Raw genomic sequence first — 17,377 nt, forward strand, 5'->3', positions numbered from 1 at the left:
TATATCAAAAAATTAAGAAAAATAAATCTAATTCATTTCAAAATCTGAAAAATACATATAATATATCAATAAATTCAGAAAAATAAAACTAATTCAATTCAAAATCTTAAAAATACAAATATTATATCAAAAAATTCAGAAAATTAAAACTAATTCATTTCTAAATGCTAAAAATACAAATAATGTATGAAAAAATTCAGGAAAATAAAACTAATTCATTTCAATATGTTAAAAATACAAATAATATATCAAAAAATTAAGAAAAATAAAACTAATTCAATTCAAAATGTTTAAAATACATATAATATATCAAAAAATTCATAAAAATAAAACTAATTCAATTCAAAATTTTAAAAATACAAATTATCAAAAATTCATAAAAATAAAACTAATTCAATTCAAAAGTTCGTTGGCCCCCTCTTCCCGCCTCTTTCCGCCGACCCCCTCTTCGCTCCTCGTCTTCCCGCCATTTCTTCCCTGTCTTCCCGCCTCTTTCTTCCCGCCAATTGTTTCCCGCCAATTTCTTCCGGCCTCTTTCTTCCCGCCAATTTTTTCCCGCCAATTTCTTCCCGCCACTTTCTCCCCGCCTCTTTCTTCCCGCCTCCTGTCTTCCCGCTCCCATTTTTCCCGCCATTTGTCACTACATATAGGTAGCCCGGCTTGGCCAACATTATCACATCTCTACAATCTCTCATCACTCTCTCATGGCTTCCACCGCACCCACTCTAACCTACCAGCCGGTGGAGGAGCTTTGCGCCTCGAACTACCCTTGCCCTCCGGACTACCGCGCGTCCCCTCGCCGGGCCGGAGCCTAAGCGCCGGCGGCGTGCCGGTCCCTCCCGTCCCTCAGGGTACTGCGCGCCGGGCGGCCATCACGAACCACTACTACCTCGACCTCACGCCGGAGCAGCGGATGAATCCCCGCTGGCATCCCGATAACCAGCATACTTGGGACGCCTTCTTCATCAATCGGCGTGAGAGGGCGCTCGCCAGGTATGAGGAGGACGGCCCGCCTCCCCGGAAACTTCCACGAGGCCGGCCGTCGGCTATGGTGGTACGGCCGGACTCTGCAGAGCGTCATGGACTACATCACGGCCGGCGATATCCCCGCTGCGTTACCCTCGATTCGAGCCATGAGCGCCGCCCGACGACGACAGCTGACGACAAGCGCGACGACGCCGCAACTTAGAAGGCGACGACTACCGGTACAACGGCGGCGGCTATGAAGACTACGAGTATGCATATTATACGCCTAGGCAGGAGTATGACTAAATCACTCCAAAATTCATGTATGCAGGAGTATGACTTAGTCACTCCAAATTTCCTATATGCTGGAGTATGACTTAGTCACTCCAAATTTCATGTATGCAGGAGTATGACTTAGTCACTCCAAATTTCATGTATCATCAGTGCTATCTCGAGTCAATTGAATCATTCGAAAATGGACACCAAACACATCACGGGTAATATAATTCACATGATTCATTCAACAAAGTTTGGTACAATAAATTATTACACATCATTTCTTCCCTTGTGTCCCCGCTTGCTTACGATTGTGCCGTATCCATGGAGCATCCTCATCATTTAACTTAATGCTTGGGTCGGTGTTCACTTTGAAGGGCGGAATTTCAGCAAACATATTATAATCTTCTCGACATGTCTGTCTTGTCCTCCACTCCCACGATGTTTCTTTTCCCTGAAAGAACAATGTGGCGCTTTGGATCATCGCATGATGTACTGATCGTTTTCTTATCTTTCCGTTTCCTCGGTTTGCTACTCATGTCCTTCACATAGAAAACCTGAGCGACATCTTTCGCTAGGACGAATGGTTCGTCAAGATAACCAAGATTGTTGAAATCCACCATTGTCATTCCGTATTGCTGGTCCACCTTTACCCCACCTCCTCGTTAGCTTGAACCATTTGCACCGGAACAAAGGGACCCTAAAGGAGGGTCCATAGTCAAGTTCCCATATCTCCTCTATGTAACCATAATATGTGACCTTTTGCCCATTCTCGGTTGCTGCATCAAAGCGGACACCACCGTTTTGGTTGGTGCTCTTTTTATCTTGGGCGATCGTGTAAAATGTATTCCCATTTATCTCGTACCCTTGGAAAGTCGTTATAGTCGAAGATGGTGTCTTGGCCAACATGTACAAATGATCTACAACCTTATTGTCACTCATTAAATGTTTTCTCAACCAACCGCCGAAAGTCTCCATGTGGGCCTTCCTAATCCAGGATTCGGGCTTCCTGTGGTTGTCCGAGCGTAAAATATTCTTGTGTTTCTCAAAGTACGGAGCCACCAAGCTGGAATTGGTCGAATCGTGTGGTGTGCTTCGATCAGAGAATGGCCGTCCATACATATCATTGATTTCCTTCCGATCGTGCCTTTTCCACTTAGTCTCCCCTCGTGCCGCGATTGAGGAAGACCAATCGGCTTAAGGTCGGGAACAAAGTCAACACAAAACTCAATTACCTCCTCATTTCCATAGCCCTTGGCGATGCTTCCTTCTGGCCCAAAGACGGTTACGAACATATTTCTTTAATACTCCCATGAACCTCTCGAAGGGGAACATATTGTGTAGAAATACAGACCGAGAATGGAAATCTCATCGACTAGGTGAACCAGGAGGTGCGTCATAATATTGAAGAAGGATGGCGGGAACACCAACTCGAAATCGACAAGACATTGGATCACATCGTTACGTAACCGTGGTAGAACTTCTGGATTGATTACCTTCTCGAGAGATTGCATTGAGGAATGCACATAGCTTCACAATGGCTACTCGAACATTTTCCGGCAGGAGCCCCTCAAAGCAATCGGAAGAAATTGCGTCATAATCACGTGGCGGTCGTGAGACTTCGTGTTTTGGAACTTTTTCTCCGCCATGTTGATTATTCCCTTTATATTGGACGAGAATCCCGACGGGACCTTCATACCGCTCGAGGCATTCAAAAAAGATGACCTTCTCTTCTTTGGTCGTAGCGTAGGCGGCACGACCTTGAAACCGTTCCGGATGCCGGTCATCAGGGTCTTTCAAACTTTGCTGGTCCTGCCGTGCTTCCTTTGTATCATTTGACTTCCCATACACGCCCAAGAAGCTTAGGATGTTCACGCAAATATTCTTCGTAACGTGCATCACGTCGATTGCAGAGCGGACTTCTAGGACTTTCCAATATTCTAGCTCCCAGAATATAGATTTCTTCTTCCACATGGCTACGTGCCCGTCAGCTCCCTTCGGAACTGATTGTCCGCCAGGACCCTTTCCAAAGATGACTTTCAAATCCTTGACCATATCAAATACCTCAGCACCAGTGTGTTCCGCAGGCTTCGGCCGGTGATCTGCCTTGCCGTTGTAATGCTTGCCTTTCTTTCTTACTAGATGATCTTTCGGAAGAAATCGACGATGCCCAAGGTACACGTTCTTCTTACAATTTGGCAAATGTACACTTTCAGTCTCATGTAAGCAGTGCGTGCATGCATTGTATCCCTATTTGACAGTCCCGAAAGGTTACTAAGAGCAGGCCAATCGTTGATGGTTACGAAAAGCAACGCTCGTAGGTCAAATTCCTCTTCTTTGTGCTCATCCCACACACGGACACCAGGTCTGCCCCACAGCTGTAAAAGTTCATCAACTAATGGCCTTAGGTACACATCGATGTCGTTGCCGGGTTGCTTCGGACCTTGGATGAGCACTGGCATCATAATGAACTTCCGCTTCATGCACAACCAAGGAGGAAGGTTGTAGATGCATAGAGTCACAGGCCAGGTACTATGGCTGGAGCTATGCTCGCCAAAAGGATTCATGCCATCCGTACTTAGACCAAATCTTATGTTCCTTGCATCAGCTGCAAAATCTTTGAACTCTCTGTCGATCTTTCTCCATTGCGTTCCATCTGCGGGGTGTCTCAACTCCCCGTCCGACTTACGGTCCTCTTTGTGCCATCGCAACAACTTGGCATGCTCTTTGTTCCTGAACAGACGTTTCAATCGTGGTATTATAGGAGCATACCACATCACCTTGGCGGGAACCCTCTTCCTGGGTTTTTGGCCCTCAACATCGTCACCAGGGTCATCGCCTCTGATCTTATAACGCAATGCAGTGCATACCGGGCATTCATTCAAATTCTCGTATTCACCGCGGTAGAGGATGCAGTCGTTGATGCATTCATGTATCTTAATAACCTCTAAACCTAGAGGGCAGACAACCTTCTTTGCTTCGTACGTAGTGGCGGGCAACTCGTTATTCTTTGGAAACATATTCTTCAACATTTTCAGCAAGTTTTCAAATGCCGAGTCAGCTACACCTGCCTGTGCCTTCCATCTCAGCAAATCCAGTGTGCAGCCCAGCTTTTTCAGACCATCATCGCATCCGGGGTACAGCGCCTTCCTGTGATCCTCTAACATGCGCTCCAAATTCTCCCTCTCTTTTTCAGTTTCGCAGCGTCTCCGTGCATCAGCAATGGTCCGACCAAGATCATCAACGGGATCATCACGTGCCTCTTCTTCACCTTCCCCTTCACCTTCCCCTTCACCTTCAGCATCCTCCATGAAAGTATCACCGAAATGAGCAAGATAGCTTTCATCGATGAAATCATCCCCTTCTTCATCTTCTTCCATTATAACCCCTCTTTCTCCATGCTTGGTCCAACAATTATAGCTTGGCATGAAACCGTGCCGAAGCAGGTGCATGTGAACATCTCTTGAGGAAGAGTAACCCTTCCGATTCTTACAGCTAACACATGGACAGATAACAAAACCCCCCCGCTTGTTCGCATTAGCCACTACGAGGAAATCTTTCAAACCCGCACTGAACTCGCCGGAGAGTCGGTTACCGTACATCCATTGTCGATTCATCTGCATTATTATAATATAAAATATATAATTAACCATCATGCATTTGTTAAAATAACTAGCTACAAACAATATAAATTAAACAATGAACTACACACACATGCACATTTTATCAACGACACATCAAAGGTTCAAGTTGCTAACCGCGATCGAGGAGGAAAAAATAAATGAGAAAGCTCAAGTGTGGCTCCAACACTTCATATCATGTTTGTTTCATGCTCTTGGGGCATTTCATCAAACACCTTATGTGCATAAGAGGAACCAAAAGCAAACCTAACACCCACTTGTGAAGGTTGTGAAGAGAATGGCACCAAATGGCTAAGTGTTGGCTGCTGGATGGGTATATATAGGGGAGGGGCTTTAGTCCCGGTTGGCCTGGCCAACCGCGACTAAAGGCCTTCGGGCACCTTTAGTCGCGGTTGGGCCGGCACAACGCGTCTAAAGACCCCCACGTGCACCGGCTGGCCACCGAGCGCCCTGGGCCCAGGCCTTTGGTCGCGGTTCGCCTCCCGAACCGCGACTAAAGGTACCATTAGTCGCGGTTCCTGCAGCTTCGCGACTTATGGGGCTCACCCGAAGCCTGTTTTTCCACCAGTGACGCAACCCTAGCATCTTTCTCGTGTATATAAGGACCGGAGGAGCCCCACCCGGTCCCACTCCACTCAACAGCCACCCTCTTTTTAGATTAGCAGCGACCAGAGTCTCAGTACATTTGACAGCCGCCGCCCCTCCGTAGGACCAAACAAATAATGCAACACGCCCTGCTCCCCCGGATAACTCTCCTGGTCGATTAAGCTAGAGGTCACTAGCTTTTGGAGTCCCACCACACCCTGAAAATAGATGACCTCGCCACCACCCCCTTCGCAGTCGACATGTTCCAACCCGAGTGGCCGGAGGCTGAAGGATCCACCAGTAGCCCTAGGCAACCCGGCACATCCTCATCAACTTTATCGCGCACACGGGACAGCTTCCCAAAGGTAAACCAGGTGACCTTACTTACACATGCAGCACAGATCTACTGTATAGGCATGGTTAACAGGGTCTGATTCATGAGGCTATCTTGGTAGGCTCGATGCACCGGCATAGCTAGCAACACCGTCACCATACAACCTGACCTGCACAAGCATCACAGACCTACCATCCAAGCACGGGTAGCAAGGCTGGATCCATAAGAATGATGTGCTACGCTCGGTGTGTCCATTCTTCATACCCATTAATACAGCTCACAGCGCCAGATCCATTAGAATACTGCTGTTCTAAACGTGCTCAAATCTGCCGCACAATTACCCCACGCACTAGATGTATACATTAGCAGTCCTGCTATGTATCTCATATACCTAACTCTAGTTTCAATGATATAATAGGGTCAACATTCTAATGACACTGCATAAGAACATGTACCCCCGAGTAAGAGCACAGACCATCTGAAACTGCACCTTTTTTATCTCTGGTTTGCGCGTATCTTAACTTCGAACATATGGTTGAGCAGCTTTCCAGTCAACTGGCATGGGCACGAAAAACGGGAGGGCTGTCCACTGCATCCAAGCTGTCGTTGCCTACTCGACAATACTCCGGAGGAGGGACCCTCACGGAGAGGAGAAGAAGATGGGGCCAAAGGGCGGAGAGCCATTGGGACGGTGGTACGCGATTTACCCAGCTTCGGATCACGCTGCACGGAGGCAGGGCCTACTGCTGCTTGTCTGGAATTATGTGGGCGCTTTCGCATTGTTAGAATGAGTTGTGGTTGTGCCCCTTAGGGCTCCCACGATCCGGCTTATAAAGGCGCACGGATTTAGGGTTTCTACGGAGAGTCCTAGCCGGAATACAAGTTCGCCTAACTACGGAATATTACATTGTCGTGCTCGTCAAGGATCCGCCTTCCCCTAACTTGTCACACCGGATCCGGCTTCCTCCATGGTTCTTGCCGGATCCGACTCCAGGCGCAGGTCTGGCTGGATCCGGCTCCTTGTTCCTGGGCCAGACTTCATCCATCTTGATCAACAGCAACTGGGCCACCCGGTGGGCCGTATGCTACCACCACCATCTGTGGACCACCCGTGGCTTGCCAGATCTAGGCACTGTCGATGGTACACCTATGAAGTATACCCACAACAGTATCACCCAGAGTTCTTCGAGATTCTCCTCATCTTCCGTCTTGCTTATGCCATAGAAATCTCCGGCTTGCTTCTCGAAAGTCTTGGAAATCTTGAAGAACTCTGACTTTCAATAGTGCCTTTCCAACTTCTTTGTCGGAAACGCTCTTATCCTCACAGGACTTCATCCATCGACCAAATTCTTCAAACCTGTTCTCCGGACAATCGTCCTGCAAGTTCTTTAGTCAAAAAACCATGAGGTTACCCGGAACCCGCAGAGGAAACTAACGGCTCCGTCATTTGAGGCTTCAATCTAGGGTAATTCCAACGGTAATTAATCCTCATGCCGATTTTACCGCTAGGGTTTAGGACACGTGTCACACATCCAATGGTGCGACGCTTGCGTTTCGACCATAGGTTGCGGAGCATGAATCTCATCCCCCAGCTATAAATATCACAGCCATTCGGTTAAACCCTCATCTCAGTCATTCTCCCCCTTCATTCGCTCTCACTTAAGCGCCGCCTCCGTGCTCTTCGCTCCGTCGTGCCGGGTCCTCGCCGGAGTTCCTCCACCGCGCCGTGTTCATCAGCTGTTCTTAACTTCAGCAAGCCACCGCACCGAAACCTCGTCGCCGGCAAGCCCGACCACCGCATCATCCATTCAGGTGAGTCCTCCTTCCTCAAGCTTTGCCATCGGAGCTCATAGCGATGAAATGGGGTAATGTAAACGAGTCTTATAGTTTCCGGCTAGCCTATTGACAATAGCTTCTTTATGCAGATATGTCTTCTCTTCCTCCTCAGTCGGATCCTATCTTGGCTACCCCTCTCGCCTCCACCCCTCCACCCCTCATCCCGGTCAACCTGGACCCAGCCCAAGGTTCCGGCAAAGCCATTGATTCCGACATCCACATGCCGGATCCAACTGAAGCTGCTGGGAAAGAGAAAATGGAGCAGAAGGTGGAGGAGGCTGCCAAGAAATCCAAAGCTCGAACCCGCGAGGGCAAGGTAAAGGGACAATGGTGGCCCTGCGCAGCAACAGAGGAAGAACTGTAGAGCATGGAGGCGGAGGGATTCCTCAAGCCCGGAACTTGGCGAGTGCTTCCGGGTGCTCCTTGCCCTGCGCCAGAAGCCGGAGAATGGGTGTTAACGAAGGCGTTGGTGGAACGAGGCTTCTCTCTTCCGCCGAGCGATTTCTTCTCGTAAATCCTCAGGATGTACCAGCTGCAGCCCCACAACATCTCACCAAACAGTGTCCTCGCCATCTCCAACCACGTCACTCTATTCGAAGGACACCTCCGGGTAAAGCCGGATCTGACTTTGTTTCAATTCTACTTCTCCGTCAAGAAGGAGACCATGCCCAAGACCAACACGCTTGCCAACTTCGGCAGCGTCACCTTCAAGCTCCGGCGAGACCGAATCTACCCTCAAACAGACCGACATGAATCCGTGAGGTACTGGTCGTCCAGGTTCTTCTATGTGAAGGAAACGGAAATGCCGGCGAGCACAAGGAATCTTCCTCCTTTCAAGGACGGACCCGCAGCCGAAGTCTCCGCCTGGAACGCCAATCCGCACCTCTCCGAGTACCCAGAGGTTGAAAAGATGGCCAAGTGGATCTCAAAGCTGGTGAGCTCCGGGTTGACAGGGAAAGATCTAACCATGTCTTGGTTTACCAAGCGGATCCAACCTCTTCAACACCGCGAGCAGCTGATGTATCTCTATAGCGGTGGCAAAGACAAGATGCGCGCCACCAAGGATATCCTTTCTTCCGACGCCCTGGACAAGCGGCTTCGGGTAATGATCAAGGTTCCGCGTGAGGTTCATTCCCACGCGTGCGGACACGACATCTACACAGGAGGCGCTGGTCCTTCAGTGAGTACCCTTCCGGCTTGACCATGTTCCCTTTATGCCTGCAAGTTTGCCCAAGGACTTAATTCTTTCATTCACTTGTTTTAGTTTGATTCACTTGAGGAAAAGGATCTCGGATTCCTGGTTCGGACTCCCATCACAGGGCCATCCAACCCGGAGCCCGCATCCGATGCGGACGAAGCCGAGTTGGTTCTCCCTTCCAAGCGGAAGCGAAACTCAGATTCTGGCAAGACGCCCAAGCGCGGACGCGGAACCTTCGGCTCAAAAACTTCCAGTATTACTACCAAGAGCCTGGAGAAGGAAAAACTCCGCCTCAAGGAGATTGATACCAGCACCAAGGAGGGCGAAATCGAACAATTCTTCACCAGGGCGAAGAGCAGGTATGGGAAATTTTTCCAGCTATCCTCCTATCTTTCGATTATGGAACCCCTTGTTACATGAATCTTTCTTGTTTGTGCAGCAAGAAGAGCGGAGAGAAACCCAAGAATAAAGTTAAGCCCTCCCCCGCTCCCATGCCCATCACGCCTGAGGTGGAGGTGCCTCCGAAGCCTGCTCCATCAATGATTCCGCCTAAGGAAAAAGATGTCATTCATATTGATGATGACGCGGAAAATGTTGGCGGCTCTCGCAAGGATGCTAGCGCTTCAACACCTTCTACTGAAGAGTAACAGAAAACCTCGGCTGAAGCTCCGGCTAATGATGCTCTGCCAAGAAAAGAAGTAGCTCATGGTACGCCTTCGACGCATCCCCAGTTCTTTCCAGTTCTTCGTCAGGCGCCCCTTCATCAATGTTATAATGAAATAACGCACTTGATGAATGAAGTCTCGGGTAACCCGGAGAATGAGAAGAAGGATCTGGAGGAGTTCGAGGATGCCTTCCACACCTTCTTTACCAAGCACAAAACCATCCGCCAGGTAATACTAGCCCCCAAGCATTGGATTATGCTTTTTCCGCGTAAAGAGCTAGGCTGATGCTTAACTTGTCATATATTCAACTCTATCATCCTTTGGCGGAAACTTCAGGTTTCCTGCTCAAAAGTTATATATGCACCCAGCCCCCAAGTTCTTGGATCCGGCTAACAAAACTTGCTCTTGCAGAGCACACGCGTACTTCACGAAGATATGAAGAACGTGATGCTTGAGCAGAAGAGCTAGATCGAGAGGCTTAGTGCCAAGGAGGCGGAAAATCAGCAACTCATCGAGGTGCTCCAAGAATGCTTGAAAACGAGTCAAGGTAATTCCTCTGATATTTTGCTTGATCCGTCCTTCCTTGTACCATGGAAGTGAAATATTCTCTCCGCCTGCCAGACCTGCTAGCCAAGAAGCCTTCAGTTGAGGAAATCTCTACCAAGCTAAAAATGCTTGAAGCTGTGCATGAGTCCGTCTAGGCCTCCCTCGAGGAATCTCAAGCAAATGAAATTAAGCTCAAGAAGGAGCTGGAGGCCAAACATGCACAAACCATAGCGGACCTTGTCAGCACCCGGGTTTTTAACTCCAGATGCCTATTATGCCATTCATCGCAATCCCAGGAATAATGTTGTTGCGAGACATAACAGTGGATATCATAAGTCATCATTCATTACAAACCATAATCGTCTTACGAAAGTAGATCACATGATCCAATATTGCAACCATAGTTGATCTATTGATCAACGAACATCACCAACATTACAAAGCGGAAGCGTAGTAGTAGTAGTGGACTATCTAATTCCACAGGCCAACGCTTGACGTCAGAAGAACTCCTAGTTGTTGTAGCCGTCCTGCTGGCCATCATCTTCATACTGCTGCTCCTCTTCATAGTCTGGCCATTTGAATAGCTGTTATCACTAGATTCTGGCCAAATCAGGAAGTGGGCCGTAAGAAAGATGGGCTTGGAAGATTACACGTGGAAGATCTCTGAAGCGGCCTTGCACGAGGAGTTTGGGCTGGATTGCCCGTGTATCTTTAATTATGGTAGATTGTATCTTAGATTAAAAGTTAGAGTTTGTATCGTGCACGGTGGGGATTATTCCCACGTTAGAAAGTCCCCTGGACTATAAATATGTATCTAGGGTTTATGGAATAAACAACAACCAACGTTCAACCAAACAAATCAATCTCGGCGCATCGCCAACTCCTTCGTCTCGAGGGTTTCTACCGGTAAGCGACATGCTGCCTAGATCGCATCTTGCGATCTAGGCAGCACAAGCTCCACGTTGTTCATGCGTTGCTCGTACTGAAGCCTTGTTGATGGCGAGCAACGTAGTTATCATAGATGTGTTAGGGTTAGCATAGTTCTTCGCGTAACATGCTATCGTAGTGCAACCCTTGCATGTCTAGCCGCCCTCACACCTATCTTAGGTGTGGGGGCGGCACCCCGCTCGGTCATTATTTAGTAGATCTGATCCGTTACGAATGCTCCTTGTTCTACAAGGATTAGTTTAATATCTGCAATAGTTAGGCCTTACAAAGCGGTGGAGGATCCAGCGGCACGTAGGGTGTCGTTCGCTAGCCCTAAACAGGATGTTCCGGGGATCAACCTCGTGTTGGTTTTTAGGCCTTGTTTAGGATCGGCTTACGATCACCGTGCGTGGCCGCGAGGCCCAACCGTGAGTAGGATGATCCGATTATGCGGTGAAAACCCTAAATCGTCGTAGATCTCATTAGCCTTATCTTGATCAAGCAGGACCACCATATATTCGTGCACCTCGTACGAATCATGGGTGGATCGGCTCCCTGAGCCGATTCACAGGATAACCTGAGAGCCGATCGAGGCTCGTATTTAATGTTTACGTGTATGCCATGCAGGAAACTAAGCGAGGCATCTCCATCACCTTCCTGACCAGGTATAGGTCAGGTGGCACGCCCTTGCATCAGCATCGGACGTGCGACCAGAAGGCTTTGCGGGCCGTCGCTCGGAGGGACCTCAGCCAGCCGCAGCTCTAGGTTGTTCCCGGCTCTACGGTGTTGCCCGTCGCTGCCCGCCGGTGGGTTTCTGACGACAACACATTCTGGCACGCCCGGTGGGACAAGCTTCTACATCAACCATATCGCCATCTACATCTGGGATGGCGGACGGCACGCCAGTCACCTACGAGGAGCTGCCCGACGAGCTCAAGAAGAGGTATGACGAGATCAAAGTCACCCTCGAAGCCGACCTCATCGGCTCTTTTCAGAGAACCCGTTCACATGGCATCAGATGGAAGGGGTTCTCACCGCAAGGTGCACTCGATGGGATAGACCTCTCTGCCCCGTCGGAGGAACGCACCAGGTCCCTGCGGCAGGAGATCAACTACTTGGTGGCTCACTCACTACACCGTCACTCTGAGAACCTGGTCAACACGTTGGAGCGTGTCGCTCTTCGCGTGATCCAGGAGATCATGAGGCACCAGTACTCGCCGTCAGGACCAGCTCTCGGGACGCATCAAGGAGAGTTGCCACTCCAGTCCCGTCCACCGCTGCCATTTGCGTTGGCAGCACTGGGTGCCGCCTACACCGGCATTCGTCGTCTACAAGATCGGTGGTGACCCTAGTGACTACCAGTTCTTGCCCGAGGCGCCTAAGGAGATCCCTCACGGGTACACGTGCACGTATGTGCGATTGTGGCAACCGGGCACTCACAAACCAGGCCACAACATCAGGGACTTCGGGAAAACAGAGGGACGTCAGCGACGAGCTTGAGAAGCAGTACGTGGCTAACTAAGTACGCCACCCCGACGAACCTCCGAGCTCAGCTCTGCAGCTGGCTCAGAGCTGGAAAAGCAAACATGGCTGGCTAAGTACGCCACCCCGGCGAATCTTCGAATTCAACTCCTGCAGCCAAGACAAGGCGGATCAGATCAGTACCATACTGAGAGACCAGTTCGGCATGGTGCCGAAAAGGAGGGCAATCGGCTATTCCAAGCCGTACCCCGACGACTACGAGATGATCCCGCTGCCACCTAAATATCGGCTCCCTGATTTCTTCAAATTCAGTGGATCAGATGGTTCCAGCTCCATCAAGCACGTCGGCCGATATTTGGCGCAACTAGGACCGGCTTCAGTGTCGGATCAACTACGCGTGAGGCTCTTCTCACAGTCCCTCACGGGATCGGCTTTCGGGTGGTACACCTCGTTGCCACCGGACTCCATCCGGACTTGGAAGCAGTTGGAAGAGCAGTTCCATATGCAGTACCATTCAGAGGCTTCCGAGTCCGGCATTGCCGATCTAGCACAACTACGTCAGAAGCGCGGAGAAACTGTGACAGAATACATCCAGCGCTTCAGGAATCTTAGGAACCGATGTTATTCGGTTCGTATAACTGAAAAAGAAGCAGTCGAGTTGGCAGTAGCAGGCCTTGCAACACAGCTCAAGGACATGGCCTCCCAAGCAGATTATCCCTCACTGGCGCACATGGTTCAGAAACTATCGGCATATGAACAGCGCCACCCGGATCTGTACCAAGACAAGTTCAAGCGTGCAGTAGTCCTGGTCGATGCAGAGGAAGACGAAGTTCCTGTGGGAGACCAAGAGGTAGCAGTGGCTGAATGGACTCGGGGAGGAACCCCCGTGTCCTGCAAATGGGTAAAGCCACCAGGCCCACCCAGGGGATTTGATTTTGACGTGACCAAGACTGAGCAAATCTTCGACCTCCTGCTCAAGGAGAAACAGTTGACGATTCCTGAAGGTCTCAAATTCCCCACGGTGCAAGAGCTGAACGGAAAGCCATACTGCAAATGGCACAACTCGCTCTCCCATGCCACCAACGACTGCAGGGTATGGCGTCAGCACATCCAAGCGGCGATAGAAAAAGGGCGTCTAATTTTCAACCAGTACGCCATGAAGGTCAACACCCAGCCCTTTCCCGCCGTTAACATGGTAGACTGCACTTACCCTGAAGGTTGCCAGCCAGGATCCTCGTTCAGCATCAACATGGTAGGACCTGGGCACCACTCTGGCAAAGATGGAGACGAGGGCAGCTGCTCTCGTAGCAAGGACACAGAGGAGGCCGCTCCACGCGATCGGCTCCGTCATGATGGCAAGCGCTACGTCACAGAGGGAGAAGTGAAGAACATGAGATATCAGCGACCCCTCTCTGATCACCTCCTCAACAAGTATGTGAGTCAGTATGACCAACGCCGACGATCCACCGATGATGATGAGAGAGATCGTCTGGCTAGAGAAGCCAGAAGACATCGTCGGCACGATTGCGATGAGGAGGAGCACGAGCGCCGTGCCACGGAAAAATCAAGGGAGCAAGATGACGATGCCAGGCACTGGGACTGCCCCTTCTTCAGACACTGCTGGGATTCAGGAATGAGCCGATTGCCCACAATCGGCAATTGCCCAGAATGCAACCAGAAGAAGAAGGAGGCAGCCAACGTGTCTGTGTTCAGGCGCTTAGGGCCTCTCCCGCCACAAAGCAAACGTGCTGAGTCCCCTCAGTGGGCAGATCTCGAGGATTCCGAAGACGAGGGACAAGAAGAGGAAGAAGACAGGTACCACCGTCCAAGGTGGTGCCCTGATGGACTCAGCCGTTCCCAAAAGCGCAGGGTTCAGCGATTGCGCGGCCTGGAGGAAGCCGAAAGGTTATATCTGCATACTTTAAGGAAGGCACGACCTGATCTGGCTGCGAAAGTTCAGCGGACCCTGGATGAAGAGGGTCGTCCACGGAAAATGGAGTGGCGCCCCAAGCAAAGGAAAGCCGATGATGAAACATCGGCTGGTACAAACATGGTGCTCGTCCTTCCGACGGAACTTAGTGCCCCACGATTCTACGATGCACTCAAGGTGGACGACAGCAGGCGCATCAAGTCAGAGGTTGGGCTGGTTTTATCCACCAGCCTGACCGAGTAGCAAGATTAAACCAATGAGCAAACGGGGCGAGGCTGATCCTTGTGATCGGCCCCATAAATTATGAAGGAACATTACAGAACCTTCAGTCAGCGCTCCAATGGATATGGAGGCCGATTCCAGCAATCGGCCAAAGTTATCTTCACCACGTGTTCTGCTTGTGTTCAGCATCGATCCACTGGGCAGCGGCAATGTCGGCAGATGAAAGTCAGCACGAATCCTTACGGAGCCGACGTGCAAGTGCAGTGCCCTGGCTAACCATAGAAGCCGATATCTGTAGTCATTTGGCAGATTCGGCTCGGGGGGCATACAGTCAGATGAACATGTGCAGATAAACGTGTGTAAACATGCGTGCAGTGAAACATTGGGGGCCGATTAAGAAAAATCGGCCAAATAAAAAAAAAAATTTGCGCAAGAAGCGAAGCCGATGCGCAGCCATCGACTCTAGTACAGTTACACAAGACCAAGGCCTACTGGCTATGTGCTCAAAGTTTACATCAACATCGACGTTCAGTAGAGGAAAGCTGATCAGCGACCTGTGCATCCTCGCCTGTATTCTCGCCTTGATTAAGGCTCGGGGGGCAGTTAACTTGGTAGATGCTCTGATTTGGGAGCCGATTGGAGTCGCATCGACTGGCCCTGTATTGTGATCTTCTCTGAAATAGTAAGGTGTTGCAAAAGAAGACTACTGAAGCTATGGAGAGGAATCGGGAAAGGAGGCCGTCGGCTTTTACAGGTTTTGGACCGTCCTGTCGCTGCAAGAGAAGGAAAGGGACTAGATTCTCAAAATAGCCGATGAGTAGTCATCGGCTAAGGGATTGCGAAGAATTATGGTTAGATATCAAATCGCAGCCTGAAATTGAGAAGTGCTTGACCGACGGGCTAATCGACATGAGAGTCCGGCTTCACGGGCGTCCAAATGAGAAGAAATCCGATACGTTGCTATCGGTCTTGGCATGACAGGCGGAAGGAATGAAATTGGATTAATTGAAAGAACAATTTTCATTAATTCAAAGGAGCGGCTTTACAGGAAAGAGCCGATGGCTCTCAAAAGAGGGATCTGGTGCCTAGTGCACTGCTACTACTAGTCCTATTCTACTAGTCGTCGCTGTCCTCGTCATCACCGCCGTCGATGTCGTCGGCGCTGCTCCCAGGAAGCTCCTCGTCGCTGCTGCCCCAGCCCTTGGCCGGAGCCTCGTCCTCCTCGTCATCATCATCATCCTCGCTGTCCGCCCAGGAGCGGAAGCGCTTGGTCGGCGGATACCTGATGGAGGAGGAGGATTCATCCTCCTCCTCTTCCTCCTCGTCATCATCATCGTCTTCGCTGTCCGCCCAAGCGCGGAATCGCTTGGCCGGCAGAAGCTTAGCGGAGGAAGAGGGGCCGCCCTCCTCTTTTTCTTCTTCTTCCTTGACTTCTTCCCCCTTCCCGTTGGGGGAGGTGGGTTTCACCCAAGGATGGAGGTCGTCTTCACTTTCGCTCATCAGCTCCCCATCGATGAGGAACTTGAGGTCTTCTTCCCCATCGGTCAGAGGCAGGTTGCTCTCTGGCGCGTGATCGGAGTTCCACTCCGGCTCGCTTGAGGAGAAGGATTGGAGAGAGACGAAAGAGGAGGAAGAAGAAGACATGGCTGAGAGAGAAGAGGGTTTTTTGTTGCCGATGGCTGGAACAGAGGAAGGTGATGAAGAGGGCTAATCGATCAGCACAGTTAAATAATGAGAAGCCTGGTGGAAATTTAATGCCATTGTAGTTTCCGAGGAGATGACGCCAGAGCTATCGAATTTTGCAGAGAAGCTGAGAAGACAGGGCATAATGATGACGGATACTGCAACGGCTCTGCTCTGCCACGACATGACCCTTCAGAGGAAAAACAGAGTGGTTTTGGAATTATCATTGCCAAAACCAGGGGGGCATGTGTTATCACCAGATTCTGGCCAAATCACGAAGTGGGCCGTAAGAAAGATGGGCTTGGAAGATTACACGTGGAAGATCTCTGAAGCGGCCTTGCACGAGGAGTTTGGGCTGGATTGCCCGTGTATCTTTAATTATGGTAGATTGTATCTTAGATTAAAAGTTAGAGTTTGTATCGTGCACGGTGGGGATTATTCCCACGTTAGAAAGTCCCCTGGACTATAAATATGTATCTAGGGTTTATGGAATAAACAACAACCAACGTTCAACCAAACAAATCAATCTCGGCGCATCGCCAACTCCTTCGTCTCGAGGGTTTCTACCGGTAAGCGACATGCTGCCTAGATCGCATCTTGCGATCTAGGCAGCACAAGCTCCACGTTGTTCATGCGTTGCTCGTACTGAAGCCTTGTTGATGGCGAGCAACGTAGTTATCATAGATGTGTTAGGGTTAGCATAGTTCTTCGCGTAACATGCTATCGTAGTGCAACCCTTGCATGTCTAGCCGCCCTCACACCTATCTTAGGTGTGGGGGCGGCACCCCGCTTGGTCATTATTTAGTAGATCTGATCCGTTACGAATGCTCCTTGTTCTACAAGGATTAGTTTAATATCTGCAATAGTTAGGCCTTACAAAGGGGTGGAGGATCCAGCGGCACGTAGGGTGTCGTTCGCTAGCCCTAAACAGGATGTTCCGGGGATCAACCTCGTGTTGGTTTTTAGGCCTTGTTTAGGATCGGCTTACGATCACCGTGCGTGGCCGCGAGGCCCAACCGTGAGTAGGATGATCCGATTATGCGGTGAAAACCCTAAATCGTCGTAGATCTCATTAGCCTTATCTTG

Source organism: Lolium perenne, chromosome 1, assembly GCF_019359855.2.
Source record: "Lolium perenne isolate Kyuss_39 chromosome 1, Kyuss_2.0, whole genome shotgun sequence".
In the NCBI taxonomy this organism is placed as follows: Eukaryota; Viridiplantae; Streptophyta; class Magnoliopsida; order Poales; family Poaceae; genus Lolium; species Lolium perenne.